Consider the following 18,438-nt stretch of genomic DNA (forward strand, 5'->3'; position numbering starts at 1 on the left):
TAATATATAATATATGCTTAGCTACAAAAGCTTTTATATATATATATATAATTAATTAAAGACAGAATATCATTCTGTCATCCAGGCTGTATTACAGTGGTGTCATCATAGTTCACTGCAACCTCAAACTCCCAGGCTCAAGCAATTATCCCACCTCAGCTTCTCAAAATGCTGGGATTATAAGCGTGAGCCACCATACCTGGTGAGTACAGTTAATACTGACTTTATTTTGAATAAAATGATCAAGGCCACATTTTATGAATATAGCAAAATCATTAAAGATATTTGTCTCCAGATTTCTTTTCATATCACACTAACTTTATAGACCAGATTACAGAACCTATTCCATCAGTATTAACTATTAGAATTTGCTATGAAATCAACAAGGAGAAATATACCATTTAATAATATGATCCATTAGGGTGAATAAACTTCCAGCTAGAAGACCCTCAGTTGCTGATCTTTAAAATATCATTTTTCTATCTTTCTCATTAATATCTTTAGCACCACTTCCTACAAATAATACATTGTGTAGTTTTATGTAACTATTGGCAGTTATCTGGTGAGTCTATAAATGATCTTCTCAATTAATTCCAAAGGGGTTTGATTGCCTCTGTAGTTGACCTTTCTTAGCTTATTTCTCCACAGTTGACGTTTATTAGGCTATTTCATTCATTTACTAGCTTATTTCATTCATTTATTCATTCAACCTAGTTTTATTATATTCTTACTTTATGGCTATGCACAGTACTAGGGCCTAAGGATTCACAACTGAATGGCGTACTGTCTCTCTATTGTGAAGGTACACCGTGAAAGGTTGAGATGTTTAAACAGATAATCACAACATCATAGAGTAAGGGAGATTATAGACATGTGAACTAGTTTAAAGGGAACACAGAAGAGGACACTGCAAACTTGAACATTGCTTATACAAGAGAGAATTTGGGTCACCGGTACATTGCAAAGAAACATCCATTATGCCAAAAGAATTGGCCATCACCAAAAGCTATAAAACCTGCTTCTGCCATTCTAATCAAGTAGTTAATGTGAAAAAATTCTTGAAGACATGGGTTATTTAAAGAGAACTTCAAGCTTTTGTAAATTTGTAGGAGGTTTTGATTAAAATTTAGTTTAAGGAATGAAAGCTGGCTAGTGAAAAAGCCTTTTGGCATTTGTTACCAATTAATTTAAGACATCTTAGATTTTAAAAGTTGGATTTGGAAGTCAAATATTTCATCATTCTACTTGTTGGTATGCTCCCATTGCCATACATTTACTTATGTTTACTAAATTTCTTTAAAATTTAATGACTTACAGGTGGTCTTTGCTCATATCATTCTTTTCACAAAGATTGTATATTATTAATCAGTATTCAGTATGCATTCCTTTTAAAATATAAGTGAAGAAAGTTATCCAGTAGCAGAATTAAATCACAATTCTAATTACATTTTACTACTTTTACTTGAGAATGTGATCTTTCAATAGAGTATATTTTGGTAGCACTTGACTTAAACATTAACACTGAAAATGTCAGCTGTTAAAACTGGCATTTATCTCATCTAGAAAAAGATAAAATAAATAATACCACAAGAAGTTTGAAACAGTAACCTGTGACATAAGATTTTGCTCAAAACTGTCTTTCTGGTTTGTTTTCTTCCCCTCTGAGGATACAGTGACATTTTACATTTACAAAGAGAAGTTTATACAGCTAGAAAAATTTAGGTGTTTTATTTTTTCAAATTTTATAAAATATAGACTAACAAGTGGCAAATACGAATCATATTTACAATTTACTTTCCAGATTTAGTCCTACTTTTATTTTTCTTCATTTATTTTTCAAGGTGTTTATCAAAAACTTTTTTTAAGTAGCCTAGAAACTTAAGGTAGGAAGAAAATCACTTCTCTCTTTGTTGTTTATCTCTCTAATCCTCCAGTTTTCTTAACTTCTCTTAAGGTTTAGTTAGCCAGTATCCTATTTGAACACAAACCAGATAGAAAAGTAATAATGACCTCTGGACATCCCACCCTATCCTCTCTATCAAGCATCATATCAAAATAATAACATTATCCAGAGTCTTCATTTAGGCTCTACTATATATTTATATATTATGTATAATATATAATAAAAATATCTTGACAATTACTCGTCTTGAATTTATAACATAAAGGATAAGATCCCCACATATACATAGAGAGAAGCATATCATCAGAGCAAATTTAGTAGAGGACTTTATCTTTATATTTTTCTATATAAGTTGACATTTCTTATTTTAAGTAGAGTAAGCATTAGAAACATTTAATCAACTTCAAAGATAAACACCATAAGTGGTACGGTACAGACATGACTTCCCCTCACACTTAGGATAGCTATTATTTGAGTTGCTCCCAGATGCTTATAGATTAAAAAAATCAGAAGATTCTTTTAGGTTCATAGCTTGAGCATTTCTAGATGAGCATACTAAAAGATAAAGCTTTTCTTATAAAATTAAAGCTTGAATTTAAAGTTAGGTCTGTGATCCCTGCCTAAGAGGTTAACAATAGACAGAGGTAGATAACTCATATTTGGAAAAGGTAGGAAGCATGTGTTCAGGATTTTTTCTGCTCCGTTGAAATTGCCAAAGGCAAGATCTCCAGGGAAGAATGATAAGATCCAGAAATGACTTTTCAAAATGTACACAAATAAGAAGTTGAATAGAAGAAAATAGTTTGTAGGAACAGAGTGGATTCATCTAGTTGGGAGATGCTTTTCAAATATGTATGTGTTGCAAAATCTTACACACATTTTTTCTTCACTACCATTTTCTCATGCTTAGAATAAGTTAACCCGAGGAGATAAATTTAATTGTTGTATCCTTACATTTAAATTATCTCATGTATTTGTTTACAGTATTTCAGATTATTCCCCTTTACTTGACATGCTACCTTTTAATCAGCCTGAATTTCTCCATCAATTACTAACTTTAGTAAGAGGTTATTACCAATAGAATTCTTTCTAGCTTGAACTTAATTGAATTATATATTTGAAATATCAAAAATATAGATTTTAAGAGATTATACAGACTAGTACATAAACTATTATCACATGTGTATTGAAATATCATATTTAAGTAGAAGTAAACAAGGAGAAAATGCATTTCCAGTGATTGCCAGATTTTATTTATTGACTTTTTGGACATACAGTGTGTAACCATCTCAGATAAGGAAAACTGAAACAGCTCAGGAAGACGTGTGTACACCTGCATTTGATGTAAAAAGGTAGTTTTGTGTATGTGGTGGTGGAAGCAGAGTCAACAAACACATTTTTCATTCATTTGTACCTTCCTCTAATTAACTAAAGAGAATTTCCTATAGATGGTTTTTAAGGCAACACACCAAGAATAAAAGAAATTTTGTTCTTTGGTTAATTTCATGAAAAAGATTCTTATTAGTCACGTTAGTGTAAGATCTTGGGATAGGAAGGAGAGAGAAGAGCACGTTGCTGGAGGAAGTGAGGTGGAGATCTACCTTCCTGGTGTAAAGATAAGCTAGCATTCATTCCACCAGAGAAACAGAAAAGGAACCCTTTAAAATAGAAAGAAATAAAATGTTTAGGTACACTCCACAGAAGAAACAAATGTGGGAATCATTGTATTATTGTACTATTGTGTATACTCTAGGTTGCCTTACATACTTTCTCAAAATTAAGTATAATAAAAGTCTACCAGGCATTACAAAAAGGAAATGTCTTACGTGTTAACTTATGAAGTGTTATGAATCATGCCCTCTAATACCAATATTATAAATACATATTATGTTTATTGTGAGTACTATATTTAAATTACAATAAGATCAGTTTTTAAAAATCTAAGCCAAAATGGCAGTGAGTCTGTTGTGTTTCCTCTGCTGTCCTTTAGTTTATGCCTTAAAAAATAACTACTCCACTGCTGTATCATTGAGTTCTATGGAAAGGATTTATTATATTAAATATTAATTCAGATTTAAAACAAGATATTTAGCTAAGATTCCCAGTACAATTCATCAAATCCATATAGATGGATTTATTAGCTCAAAATTGTGGATGCCAACTGGCTTTGAGTATTTATTTCATGTCCTCTCCCTACTTTAACCTCATGAAGACCAGCTGACCTGAAGACAGTCATCCTGGTTAAGCACTGGGGAGTGGGATCTTTCTACTCTTTCCCTACACCTGTTAGTGCACTAGTCTCTTGACATAGTTCTGAGAAAAAAATTAACAAAGTACAGAGCTGAGATAATAATGGCATTAGAGAATGTGGTTCTCAACTGTGGACAACTTTGCTCCCCAAGACACATTATTATTTGCTAAGAGGACCAAGGATGAGAAATCTTGGTGTAAACTCAATGGTCTCTCTTGTCTCTCTTTTTATCCTTCTTGGGGCCTAGCCATTCCCTACCTACATGGGTTGCTTGTTCAGATTCTGGGGAGGATCAATTGCTACCAATGAAAATCATTGGTATATTTTGCTCCCCACTATAAAGGCAAAAATCAATTTTACTCAAAGTTAATATTCTTTTAATTTAAAATATTCCAGAGCCACACAAAAATATTCTACTATATTTAAAACCTCCAAGAAAGGTAGACTATTGTAATAAATAACAAGCCTTGTTTTCAGAGAGATATTCCTTAATGTAAATGAATGTATTCTCCTTTTTTTTTTTTTTTTTTGAGATGGAGTCTCACTCTGTCGCCCAGGCTGGAGTGCAGTGGCACGATCTCGACTCACTGCAACCTCCGCCTCCTGAGTTCAAGTGATTCTCCTGTCTCAGCCTCCTGAGAAGCTGGGATTACAGGCACATGCTGCCGTGCCTGGCTAATTTTTTGTATTTTAGTAAACCCGGGGTTTCACTGTGTTGGTCAGGCTGGTCTTGAACCCCTGAACTCAACCCCTGAACTTTAATTAGATGCAAATTAAGCAGCACATTATGCAGAAATTTCTAGGAAAAGGGTGGTAACTTCTAGGTCGTTGAGTTGTTGCTATGAAAAGGGGTGGTAATTTCTGGGTGTTGCCATGGCAATGGCAAACTGACATGGCACATTGGTGGGTATGTCTTTTAGAAAGGTGCTTCCACCCCATGCCTGTTTTAATTAGTCCTCAGTTTGGTCTGGTGTCTGAACTCCACCTCCAGAGTCAAGTCTCACCTCATGAGTCAAGCCCTACCTCCTACCTCACTACTAATCTTTAAAATCTCTCATAAAAACATGTTTGGTCTTCAGATGCTCTTTAACCATGGTCACATATGACCTATTATTTGTTTTTATATGATTTTTTTTCTCCTTAGCTATATTACTCAATCCTTATTCCTTTTTTTTTCTTTCCCACCACCTCCAATTTAATCACTGAAACATCAAATCACCTTGTAAATTCAGTGGACAAGTATCAGAATGTATTATCCATATAGGTGAAAACATTTTATAACCTCAGTGACAGGCCCCAATCTTTTATTGTTTCCTCTGGCATTGACATTATAATAGCAGGATCTTTGTGAGCATTCTTTGTTGCCTAGGTTTTTGGGTTTAAGACTGAACTGAGAGGCTTTATATGCACAGTTGACTCGCCTGTGTCATAATGAAGCAGCAGAATCACAGCCAACACCTGGATCAATGTAGAAAAAAAAATGAAATAACAGTTATTAAGTTTCTTGCCTCTAACACATTTTACATCCTATTATATGTTCTTAAACTTCTCAACATTAAAGAAAAAGCTCTGCAGAAAATAAAAAGCCTTTAGTTCATGACTTGCAATCCTTGATATATCAGTTTTTAGAACTCAACCAGCAGTTATAATTCAGACCAAGTTTGCTCCATACCATTTTTGTAGGCTCCCTGAGATTTTGGGGATTTTATTAACAGTGGTCAAAAATCATGGTGGACATTATTCGTGGTGGGAAATACTTAATTGTTATTATTATCCATGTAATTCCTTCATTCCTATGATAGCATAAAAATTATTTGTAGGCTTTTCTGCTAATTGGTGTGTACCTCAGCACTCCTATTCTAAAACAGACTTTGTAATAAATGATCCTTGAAAATGTCCATATTCTCTGAGATTTCACTTAGTGATATTTATAAATATCTAGTGCTTTGTGACCCATTGGTGAGTGTGACATAACACACAGTGGTCAGATTATTGAATAGAGTGTTAGCATTCTTCAGCTCCTAAGCAAACAATGATCTTGCCATTGTTTAGATCAGCTGCATGAGGATTGTTTCAGCTAGCTTTTGCTGCATAACAAATAACCTCAAAACATAGAGGCTTAAAACAACAACCACTTAACAATTTGTGGCTGGACAATTAAGGCTGAAACCTATTGGGCAATTTTGATCTTGGCTGGGCTCCATCACATTGTTGGATGGCTGGAGAATGAGGAAATTGCCAAGTTTCTATTATCATCAAGATGGCAGGAGGTCCTACAGCCTTCCAAAGTAGAAAAAGTGAAGTCATTCCTCTTGAGGCTAGGCACAGAACCTGCCATAGTTTTTACTTCCACCACATTCTGTCAGCCTATACTAGTTATAAGCCTATTCCTGATTCAAGAGTTGAAGAAACAGATTTTATCTCTTGGCAGGAGAAAGTGCAAACTTACTTTGCAGGGTGGCATGCATACATAGGGTGGGAGAGGAGAATTATAGCCGTTTTTGCAATCTACCCTAGAGGTCTTTCTCTTGTTTGTAGTTAGATGAGTGTGATTGCTCATTCATTTAACAATCTCTTACTGTCTGAAATGCAGTAAGAGATTTATATTTCCTTTGTAAATTTCCTTCCTTCCTTTGTAAAAACAGTCACCTGTTGATGCAGGACATGTTGCGTTGGATATTATTTCTATTGTACTTTCTAATTTGTAAAGGGCAGAATAGGAAGAATAAATAAAATGTGAGGCCAAGATACCTTCATACGCTCAACAAATATTTATTAAACTTCCACCACATGCTGGGCACTCGTAGGTGCTGAGGATAAAGCAGTACACAAAAAAAGACCAAATTCTTTTCATCATAGATCTTATATTCTAAATGGTTTATATCAGTCCACATGGTAATGACCATAGAGGATCAGTCCTTTCGTAAGCATATACCTTTGTTAACAGTTTTCACCTTTGTGATTTGTACCTCCAGTAGCTACTGTCTTCATTAGATTTTCCTAACACATTACAAAGACATTTGTTAATGCTGGCAAAAATGAAATTTCTCTGCTTACATTTCATTTTGGTCTCAATGTGAATACATCTATTTTTTCTGTGACCACTATGTTGATGTGCTAATATGCTTTTGTAAGATGGCTAAGTAGGGTTAAAGGTACAGCTTGTGGTTGTGGAACAAGGCTGAGTTAACCGGCCCTTTGGAGAAATGACCCCAAGACCTTGGCTTCCTTTACAGCCTGTTCTAGCCAACTGAGATCCCTGCCAATTAGGAGGGTTCCCTAGAGAGAGACTCGGAGAGCATCAGCATAAATTTAAATTCTGGACCCCCAAATATAGTTTCCAAAAGAAGCTTCTTGTCCTTTGCTAATTGCAAAGTAAACATTTCTCCAGCAAAAAGACACTCCCTCCTTTCATGCTGCTGTTCTCCTTCCCATCTCCCTAATAGAGTCTCTCCTTAAAACTGCTAGTGTTGCCGAAACCTCTTTGGCATAGGAGACACCCCACATTTGAAGGCACAAAGAATTATTCTTTCCATAGATCATTATCTTGCTTTTTATCTCCTCCAGCAACTTCTTCATAGAAGCATTACAGACTAACTTTGTAGATGTCATAGTCTGCAGAAAGGAGTAGATGCCTTATCCTTGGGCCTCTCAAGAGATGTGACTAAGTAGGCTATCATTAGCATGACAAAATGGATAGAAATGGAAAATTCTTCAAAACCTCTTAATCCACTTTTTCTCACTCTCTTCTACATGCCCTTCTCTTTCTATTTAATGTCCTACTCAGTTCCTTACCTTTCATTTAAAGCATCCCGTTTCTCAGGTCCCAAATCAGAAATACCTTTCTAAAATTTTTCTGTTTTTCAGTTTCTGTAAAAACAATATTTACATGACATACTTATTACTTTAATAGCAAAACAATATATTAGCATATATCTCTCAATGATAGTCCTTTTTCACCAAGCTCACTGTTCTGCCATTCTGCAGGACATTTTAATTGAAAATGACAGATCTCAAATTATCTTAGGCAAGAAGAAAATTATTGGCTTAACCACAGACTGCACTAAGTCCTCAAACAGTATCACTGGGTCCATCGCCTTCTGTTCTCACCCTTTCTCACCATTTCAGCTCACATTGCCTTCATTCCTCATTGTTTGTTGGCCTTATTCTCCTCTGCTGCAGTCTTTCTCCTTTTGGGAGGAAAACTGGCTCCCGGCAGCTCCAAGTCTATATATCCACATTACTCCAAATAAAAAAGGATAGTGCTCTTGCTCTCCCTTTCAGTATCCCTGCATCCAATCTCATGAAAGGATTCCAGTGGACCCTGCTTTGAATCACTGTGGCAGAGGAATTAGGGTCCTGAGATTGGTCTGTCTAAGTAAAATGCCAGCAGTTGAAGCCAGGGTCAAGTGAACCATTTTGATTGCTGCCTCTGTTTAGAAACAAGGGTACTGACAAAAACACAACAGATGTAAATCATCCCCCATCTCTCCCCACCAAACAAGAAACAAAATTTACCAAATCTAGAAACGTATGTTCTTCTACAAGATAATCCCTTTTCAATACTGGTTTTGAAAATAATTTTAAGTGAGGAAGAGTAACCAAAGTTTTTTCCCATCTATTTCAGACTAAACACACGTTCAGGGTAATGTTAAGAATATTTTAATTTAACTATTTTTTTTCTAGTTTCTCTGCATTTGCTAGAAACTTTTTTATGGAAGTAAATTGCTTTAAATGAATAGAAAAAATAATCTACTATGCATATGAATGGTTTCTGGATTTGAATTGTGCAGGCCTAAGTAAAGACATGTCCATGTCCATTTCTAGTTGCTGAGGGTTCTTTGTGAAATGCACCAGTGTGGGCAATGACCTTTTACTTGATTATGCACAAGGCCACTGAAACGTTAAAATTAACTCTAACCTAATTACTGAACTCCGGTGTTTATACTGTGTATACACCACCAGGTCATAGCTCTAGCCTCTGTGAGCCCCAGCTGCCATAATTGAGAAATATGTCTTGCAAATGGTTGTTTTGTTTACTTGTTGTTTCTGCTGGAAGAGCTTGCTTTTCCCATTTTTGCAAAGAATCAGATGTAGGGAAGAGTTTCTGAGTAAAGTTTAATTACATTTTACATCTCAACGCAAAACATGTACATCTGTAAATGAGACATTCCTTTTACTTTTGCATTACATAAAATGTAATATCTGAAAGCACAATGCCACTTACTATTCACTTTTTTGAGTAAAGCACATTTTAGGTAATATCAATATACTAAATTCACATGCAAAAAAGATGAATAGTTGCTAATTCCAAAAATAAAAGATATAGAAAATATGTGCATACTTAGGATCATGAGTTAATATCTAATTAATTAAAACTCGTGAACAAAAATTATTGTCTTAATTGACAGAAATAAAAACCTAGGTTTTCATAATGTAATTAGTAGAATACTAATTGGATGGCTAATTATTTTTTATGGAACATGTAAATATGATAGTAAAATATTTCTCACAGTAATAAATACAATTGTAAACATCTGCTATGCTGCTTATCTGTTTTCCAGCCAACAGCAAAATCATGAAGGGATTTTGTTTTATTTCAAATTTGGTCTGTTTCAACAGCTAAGATACAGTTACTAAAGTATTTCGTTGGCAAACCTGTAGTGGCTTCACATTTGTCTAGTTTGTCAGGGTCTTGAAATGTGTAAGACAAGGGAGTTTTTAAATTTAATTTCTCTCCATCAACCCCTTGGCTTTCTACCATGTTTTATACCCTTCCTTCTACCTTGTCACCCTTTCCTTCCATCTCGGCAGATTTCTTCAATTTTAATTAAAATTATCTGCTCATAGAATAACTGTTTCTTCTCATGTTCATGATCTTCAAAAGCTAATGTTTAATATTTGCAATGTCAACCTAGAGAACTAAAAAAGTACTGAAATAATTTAAAAACCAGAACCATCTCAGTTAAGCTACAGGTTTGTTATTTGTTTTATTCATTTCTTTGTTTGGTTTACCCAAAAGCTATATTTTTAGTATCAATAATGATGTGCATGCTCTTGTGAAAACACAAAAGCCTAAAAGATACATAAATAAAAAATTAATAATCTCACTCTCCCTCAGTCCAGTTCTTCCCCTGAGGAAAGCAATGTGAAAGTGGGCTGTATATTCTTCCACATTAATCTTCTGTTTATAGAAATAGACATACAAAAATTCCATAGAGAATGAATATATTATTTTCTTTATAAAATGCTTTTGACTTTTCTTTCTATGTCTACAGAAAAAGAGTAAATTGTGCACCTTGGTAGCTCAATAGTGTGTGTGTTTACTGTGTCATTTAAAAATTTGTAATCATGGACGTCTTTCTAATTCATCTTTTTAATAGCTGCAGAATGTTACATTCTATGAATATCACATAATGTGTTCAACCATTCTGCCATTGATGGATAGTAAAATTGTTTCCCATTTTTTTGCTCTTCTTACTATAACAAAAATCTCTATCATGTTAATGAACTGATGCATTCACTTTCTATCAGAGGAAAAGGAGGTGATGCATCATGGAATTTAGAACACAGGCTTTGGAACCATGTAGTTTCAAATTTCATTTGTGCTTTTAGCTAGCTCTATGACTTTCAGCAAATTCTTTAGCCTTTATATATCCCATTTTTCCCCATCTATACAATGGGATGATAACAGTAACTATGTTACAAAATTGTAGGGAGAAGTTATGAGTACGTATAAAACTCCCAGACTTGTGCCTGGTGCAGAGTAAGCACTCAATAATCCTGAGATCTAATATTAAATGTAGTCCCAAACATTGGATGGATAAACCAAAGGATGTGAACATTTTAAATATTAATATATTCTGCCAGATTATTTTTCAAAAAGGTGTTTCAGTTCACATGTGGAATACATCAAAAATACCTGTTTCCTCATATCCTGACTCTAACTGTATGTTATTAATCCTTTAAACTCTTGCAAATATGATAGATTGACAAATGCTATTCTATTGTTTTATTGACATTTTCCTATTTATAAGGCTAATCTCATGTTTAGAGGCTATTTGAATTTCCACAGGATGCCTATTTGTATGTTTTGTCCAATTTTCTGATTTTTCTATTGAGCAAAACACCACTTAATAGGAATTGTTTGTATATTAGAGATTAACCTTTTGTCATGTGCATAGCAAATATTTTTCTTATTCTAGTATTTATTTGACTATAATGAGTTTTGATTATCTTTTTTTATATTACTGATATACTTGAGTTAGTTTATTTTTTTCCCTCAACTTTCATTTTAAGTTCCGGGGTACATGTGCAGGATGTGCAGGTTTGTTACATAGGCAAACGTGTGCCAGGGTGGTTTGCTGCACAGATCGTCCCATCACCTAGGTATTAAGCCCAGCATCCATTAATTATTCTTCCTGATGCTCTCCCTCCCCTCGGCCACAACAGGTGCCAGTGTATGTTGTTTTCCCTCATGTGTCCATGCGTTCTCATTGTTCAGCTCCCATTTGTAAGTGAGACCATGCAGTGTTTTGTTTTCTGGTCCTGTGTTAGTTTGCTGAGGATAACAGCTTCCAGCTCCATTCATAAAGGGCATGATCTGATTCCTTTTTATGGCTGCATAATATTCCATGGTGTATATGTGCCACATTTTCTTTATCCAGTCTATCATTGATCACCATTTGGGTTGATTCCATGTCTTTGCTATTGTGAATAGTGCTGCAGTAAACATATGAATGCATGTATCTTTACAGTAGAATGATTTATATTCCTTTGAGTATATACCCAGTAATGGGATTACTAGGTCAAATGGTATTTCTGCCTTCAGATTTTGAGGAATTGCCACACTTACTTCCACAATGGTTAAACTAATTTACACTCCCACTAACCATGTAAAAGTGTTTCTATTTCTCCACAACCTCACCAGCATCTGTTTTTGGTGTTTTTTTTTTTTTAATCTGTTTTCTGTTTTTTGTTTTGTTTTTTGTTTTACTTTGTTTTGTTTTTGTAATTACAACTTCTCCTTCTCGGATGCTGATTTTAATAAAATTTGTTAGATACTGCAATCTTACATGTGTGGGTATTAATTCACAAGCATTACAGGTGACAGTTGTGTGCCAGACATAGTGCTAGGCACACTAGTGTAAATATTTTTGCGTGTCCTTATGATCATAGGTATATGTAAGCTATCTTGCCCTGTATCCCTCATAAACTCTTCTGCCTCTGCTGATGTAATTAAGAAGACTTATGTTAGAACTAATTCTAGATTTCCTCCTCTTGTGTAGGAATAACAAAACATAAAACATCAGAATAAGTCAAAAGTTACCTTGGAGATGCATACTTCATTATTCTTTTTTGCAATAAGCAACACCAAAGAGTTAAAGTGATTTTGCCTAAGTGACCTTATCACAGGGCTGGTAATGACAGAAAACAAATGTGAATCCTAGTGCATTATGGTTTCCACTGTATCATAAGGCTTTATGGACACAACGTTTTGCGTAGTATTGTTTACCATGAACTGTGTTGACGTTGTTAATTCAATTTGTGGAGCTATCCAGATATTTATAATGTATCACCATACTAACTGCTTACTTGCTTCTTTTGTTTTTTTAATCACTTCTTAGAGCCTTATTTTTAAGCACCAAGGGGAGCCACTTACTTGAGCCACTCTCCCCTGCTGCAATGGAAAACAGTCTCCCTTCAATAAAATGGCTGTTCTAGCAGTTTGTTCTCGCTGAACGATATGGCTTGGGGCCAGGTATTCTGTAAAGCAGATTTGAGCATTAGACTAAGAGAGTTATCCTCAGAAAGGTGTTCTGAGAAGGGCTGCCAAAAAAGTGGAGGCTTAAAAAAATGTAAGTAGGAGTAGTAAGAGGAGACTTTTAGCGGGCAACTTTTAGCGGGCATTTGACTGGGTCTTGCTTTCCTCCTGGTAATAGATTGCTTGGCTATCTACAGATGCTTACAAGATGAGAAAATTGAAGTAGAAAAAATTGTTTTAAAATGGATTTTAGCAACAGAACCCTCTGCTCTGTTAAAATTGTATGTAGAGCCCAATTTATACAATGATAAAAAATAGATGTGCCTTATTATTTGCAAAGATGTGGGAAAAGTTGGAAATATCTTGCACTATTGATGGGAATGTAAAATAGTACAGTCAGCCACTATGAAAACAGCATGTTGGTTCCACACACACACACACACACACACACACATATATGTATAATTACCATATAATTCAGCAATTTCATTTGAGTATACACCCAAATGAATTGAAAATAGAATCTCAAAGAGATAGTTTTACACCCATGTTCATAGCAGCATTATTTACAATAGCTAAAAGTTGGGATGGCAGCAACTAAAGTGTTCATTGATGGATGAATAGATTAAACAAACTGTGATATAGACAGACAATGAGATACTATTGTCTTTAAGAAGGAAGAAAATTCTAACTCATGCCACAGCATAGATAAACCTTAAAGACCTTATACCAAGTAACTTAAACCAGTTACAAAATGGCAAATACTATATGATTTTACTTATATTAAGTACCTAAAGTAGCAAGTTAATAGAATAAAAAGTAGAATGATAGTTGCCAGGAGGTAGGGAAGGTTAAATGGCGAGTGATTGTTTAATGAATACAGACTTTTCAAATTTTGCAAGATGAAAAGAGTTCTGAAGATGGATGATGGTGATGGATATACAACAGTGTGAATGTACTTAATGCCATTGAACTGTACACTTAAAAATGGTTAAGATGGTTGTGTTTTTTACCCCAATTTAAAATAAAATAAAAACAAACTAAGTGCTTCTATTGAAGTAAGGTCTAGCCAACCAGTAGCTCTGTACCAAAGTACTGTATTTTAAAACTGTTGAACAAGATGTTTTCTAAAACCTCTTTTACATTTTTCAGTTTTAATCATGGTAAAATCTGTATTTGACATTCCTGTGGACTTTTTGCTACAGAAAAGCACAATACGTTTTTCTTAGGAAAATTGCTTGACTCTCAGAAGGAAAAATATATCAGTGTCCTCCCCAAGGCATTGTGCAGAGGTTATATCAGATGTCTTGGAGTCCATTATGCTGTAGCTGTAGGATGTTGTAGGGTAGCATGCAATAAGTAGCTTTGAGAAGTGGCCCTCTAATGATATACTAACATGCTGGGCTTTGTATTTCTTTCTTTCTAGGTTTTCTCCTCAAGTTCATATTCATTTATACCAACTTATAGAAACATCCCTTCCACATTTGTCATTATGACTATAGTAAAACTATGGAAAACAAAGATAAAACTGTAACATTCCTAAAACATATACTGTGCACATAGCCTTTAACTTGTAATGTTTAACACATGACACTGTATCACTTTAAACAATATCTCTTCCTCTTATTTGTCCCATCGAATCCTCTCGCATAATGTTTTTTTTTTCATGATTTCTGTCACTTATCCTTCCTCTTTTTGATTGCTAAATACATAATCTAAAACATTAGATTGCAAACTAGCCTCAAATTGGCTAGAAGCTTGGGAGAACTACTCTGAAAACTTTTTATATAAACTCTAAGGAAGTCAAATTTAGAAAAATCTCAGCTGCTGGACTTGGATCCCATTAACCACGGGTCATTTATAATTAATATTAATAAATGGCAGATGACACATGTATATTGCTTAACTAAAAATGTGTGTGTAATAGCAAATTTTTAAAAAGTTAGTTAAGACCTTAAGGACTTGAATATATGTATCGGAATAATGAAAAGAACAAAACTATCAACATGTGATCTAGTATCTTCTAACTACAAGCACCTAAAATTACAGAGGAAACAGAAGTATTTTTAACTCATCATATTAAACATTGTATTGCCGTGAACCTCTATGCCTTTACACTAAAATGCCTGTTTCACAAGCCTATATTAATCTGGACAATACACTTATGAATCATTATAGATATACAGATATAAATATATATATACACACACACACATTCACACATACACACACTTAACTGTTAATCTCCTAGTCTAAAACCAAATTGTTTAATATATATGGTTTTTATAATCAGAAAGAAAAAAATAATATCCAAATGCTGAGTTGCTTTAAATCCTAATGTTCCATAGAGCTCCACTAAATAATATAACAGCTGGCAGGGATTTATTCATCTCTAGACACTAAGGAGTTAGGGCACAGTAGTTCAGTTACCTGGTTATATAATTCTGGGAATCCATATGATGATTAAAATGGAAATGAGACCTCCAGTTATTGCAATGAAGGTAAAATGGTTTTCCAGGGGAATTACACTTGGACTCAAAATCACCTTACAAAAAGCCAAAAGACAGAAAAATTCATTCACTTGGGTTATATGTCCTTATTCAACCATATCCATTACCATAACCATATTAACATAAATTCTTTCCGATTGGACTGTGATTTAATAATATTATTTGTTTAATTGCTGGCAATTTTACATAATTATCTCACTTAATTCTTTAAATATTCCAGGCATATATGCATTATTGTTATCGACTGCATTTTAAAGATGAGGAAATTGAGACTGAGTGTGAGTAGTGAATTTCACACTCAAAGACCAGGACTCACACCCAGACCTAATTCTGAGTCCACTGATATTTCAAGTATTTGAGGCTGATGAAAAGAGTATATAACTACCTTAAGAATGCCAGTTAATAAGTAAGTTAGTCAGTACTAGAACCTAAATCTTTGTCAATCTGATCTTTCCATTCTATCTTTTTCAACACTTTTGCCCCATGTTCAAGATGATCATTTATTTCTAATCATCTGCTCTTTTCTAACTATACTTATCACACATGAGGCTTTGCATCAACCATTATTTCTTGTTAATGATACTATCATTATTGAAAAAATTGAAAACCTCTTTTTACCACCAAATCTGCTTCATCTTTCTGTTGACAACCATTCTGCTATTCAAAGAACAAACTTAACTAGCAAATTGGCCAGTGATTTCCTCTTTTGCTTCAAATCATACTGATGTTTTAAAGCCAAATAGTTTTCACAAATTGCCAACATCGTATTCAAATGCACTAAATGGTTATGTTAGTGCTATCATGTTGTCTAAACAAAGGCGCTGTCAGTCAGCAGAGTCAGTGACCTTCAGGTTGTTAAGTGGTTTGTGCAATTTTCACAGGATTATGTTTAAATATAAATCCTAATAAAGAATCTCATTTAGCTTTTTAAAAGGTTGTGAAAATTAATACCTAATCCAATTTCTATAAAATAATATTGAAGACACAAAATAAAATTTACTTAAAAATGTATATCAAAGGTTTGCATTTTCTGATTAACTTATGAAGCATATGTGGTCTCCTAAATGCTGTGTGAATCATTGGACATGTCAGACACGAAGCAAACTCCCCACCCCAGGAGGCTTCTCAGCCCGAAGCAAGCTGAAAGTGAGTAGAGTTCCAAGAGGGAATACAACATGCATGTGCGAGGAAAGCAGATGCAGTATGACTTTGGGTTTGTTCTTTGGGAACACACAACTATATGGAAAAATACATGCTGCTCCCAACTGCTGTAGACATCTGCTGATGGCACGTGAGATTGAGACTAGGGAATGGTGCAGAATTTCTCCTAGAGTATTGTAGTTTAACTTTGGAAGCAAGGGGAACTGGCTGTTAACAGAATATGAGTTTCATTCTGACATGAAAATTGCACAGCATGTTCATTCATGTGGACACACAGTGGGCGTTAAGCTATTTCTTTATAAAAGCATGGGAGCATTGATTTCCTTTAGCAGTATTGTTTGATATCTATTTACAGTTTAGTTGGTTGTCAAACATCAATCCACTTCTAATAGCATGTGTATTTGTGATACCTTGCTCGTGGCAAAGGCTTAAAAATTCAAAGAGGCTTTTAAATACTTTTTAGGCATGAAATTGAGCTCACAAAATAAGCTCGATGGCAAATTAGTCAGGAACACATGGATATGTTTCGTTTAAATTGTATACAGTTTTTCAGAATTAAGATGTGGTAAAACCTACTAACAGTCTATTAAGCCTTCTAAGGCACTTGCAACAGAACTAGAGCTTTGCAAATTCAAGGTTGGCCTAATAGAAAAAAGAACAAATTTGTGTTTGCATTTTAGCATTGCCTGAGTATTTTTACAAACAGTTCATTTAGCATAATTTTGAAATGGTGGATATGTCCTTATCAGAGGACTAAGAAGTATGAAGAGAGCAAAAGAAACATGTTTAAAAAATCAGGATAATAGATCCGTTAAGAAACTGCTTCTGTGCTAGCTTTTATTTTGTTACCATTGTCCTATGGGAAGATAGGACTATCTTTTCGAGTTGGACTCGAAAGTTATAGGACTATAACTTTTCTAGTTGATCTCCTTGCTACCATATTCTCTAGAGCCACTAGAATGGATCTAGTCATCTTCTGTTTCCTCAAAGATTTAAGTATGTGTATGATACACAGTTATTTATCACTTCAATAATAAAATAATTGAAAGTAATTGTATGGAGTCATAGAATTGAACATAGTCACCAACACATTTTTTTTTTAAGTATTTTATGGTCTATTTGTGTTTCTTTTCAGTGATATAAGAGATTTACATTTGAATTACCCAAGAAAGTTTTCTTAGGGCAGTTCAAAGGGAAGTCTAACAGAAACAGTGTTTAGGTTGATGGAGAAGCTTTCTACCTTTGGGCAGCTTTCTCTTAAACTTTAAGCTAACCATGGAATCATATGAGTGAGGAACTCTTAGACTTCTTTCATTTATATCCCTGACTTTAAGCATAGATGCATGAAGATCTATTTGATTTTAAGACTTTTTAGTGAATAGATTTTCAACCTTACTTCAGTGCAAAAAGGTGATTTTCCCCAGCTCATCAAAAGCTTTCAATGCTCATTCTCTTTACATTCAATAATTCATGTGTCTCCTAATGTATACATTTTCCCAAATTAAATGTAATTTATTCATTTATATTTTTTCCTATATTTGCCCTTTTGTCTGTCTTAAGTTTGCCCATTTGTTTTATTTTGGTTATTTGTCTAACTTAGAAAATAGAATTCCCTTATTGAATACAAAGTCCCAAAGCATATTATTTAGTTTGTGTTTCAATATTCAGCATCTTGCTGAATAGGTGACTACTTCAGTTATCAAATAATACTACCTGGCCATATCGATTTTGTTCATATATGAGCATAAATTATTGGAAAACTTTATACTTTTGGATCATTTACATCTAAAAATCATAGTTTGTTTCAATATTAATTTGCTTAAGAAATCCTTTTTCTCCCTGTCAATAT

The 18,438-nt window shown here is 34.1% G+C and overlaps 1 protein-coding gene across 1 annotated transcript in view; it reads left to right on the forward strand.

The window, feature by feature from the left end:
* Nucleotides 1-18,438, forward strand: part of RSPO3 (R-spondin 3) — a 78,055-nt gene that overhangs the window by 37,367 nt on the left and 22,250 nt on the right. The gene's annotated exons all lie outside the window — the stretch shown is intronic.

This window comes from Mandrillus leucophaeus, unplaced genomic scaffold (genome assembly GCF_000951045.1).
Source record: "Mandrillus leucophaeus isolate KB7577 unplaced genomic scaffold, Mleu.le_1.0 Scaffold424, whole genome shotgun sequence".
NCBI lineage: Eukaryota > Metazoa > Chordata > Mammalia > Primates > Cercopithecidae > Mandrillus > Mandrillus leucophaeus.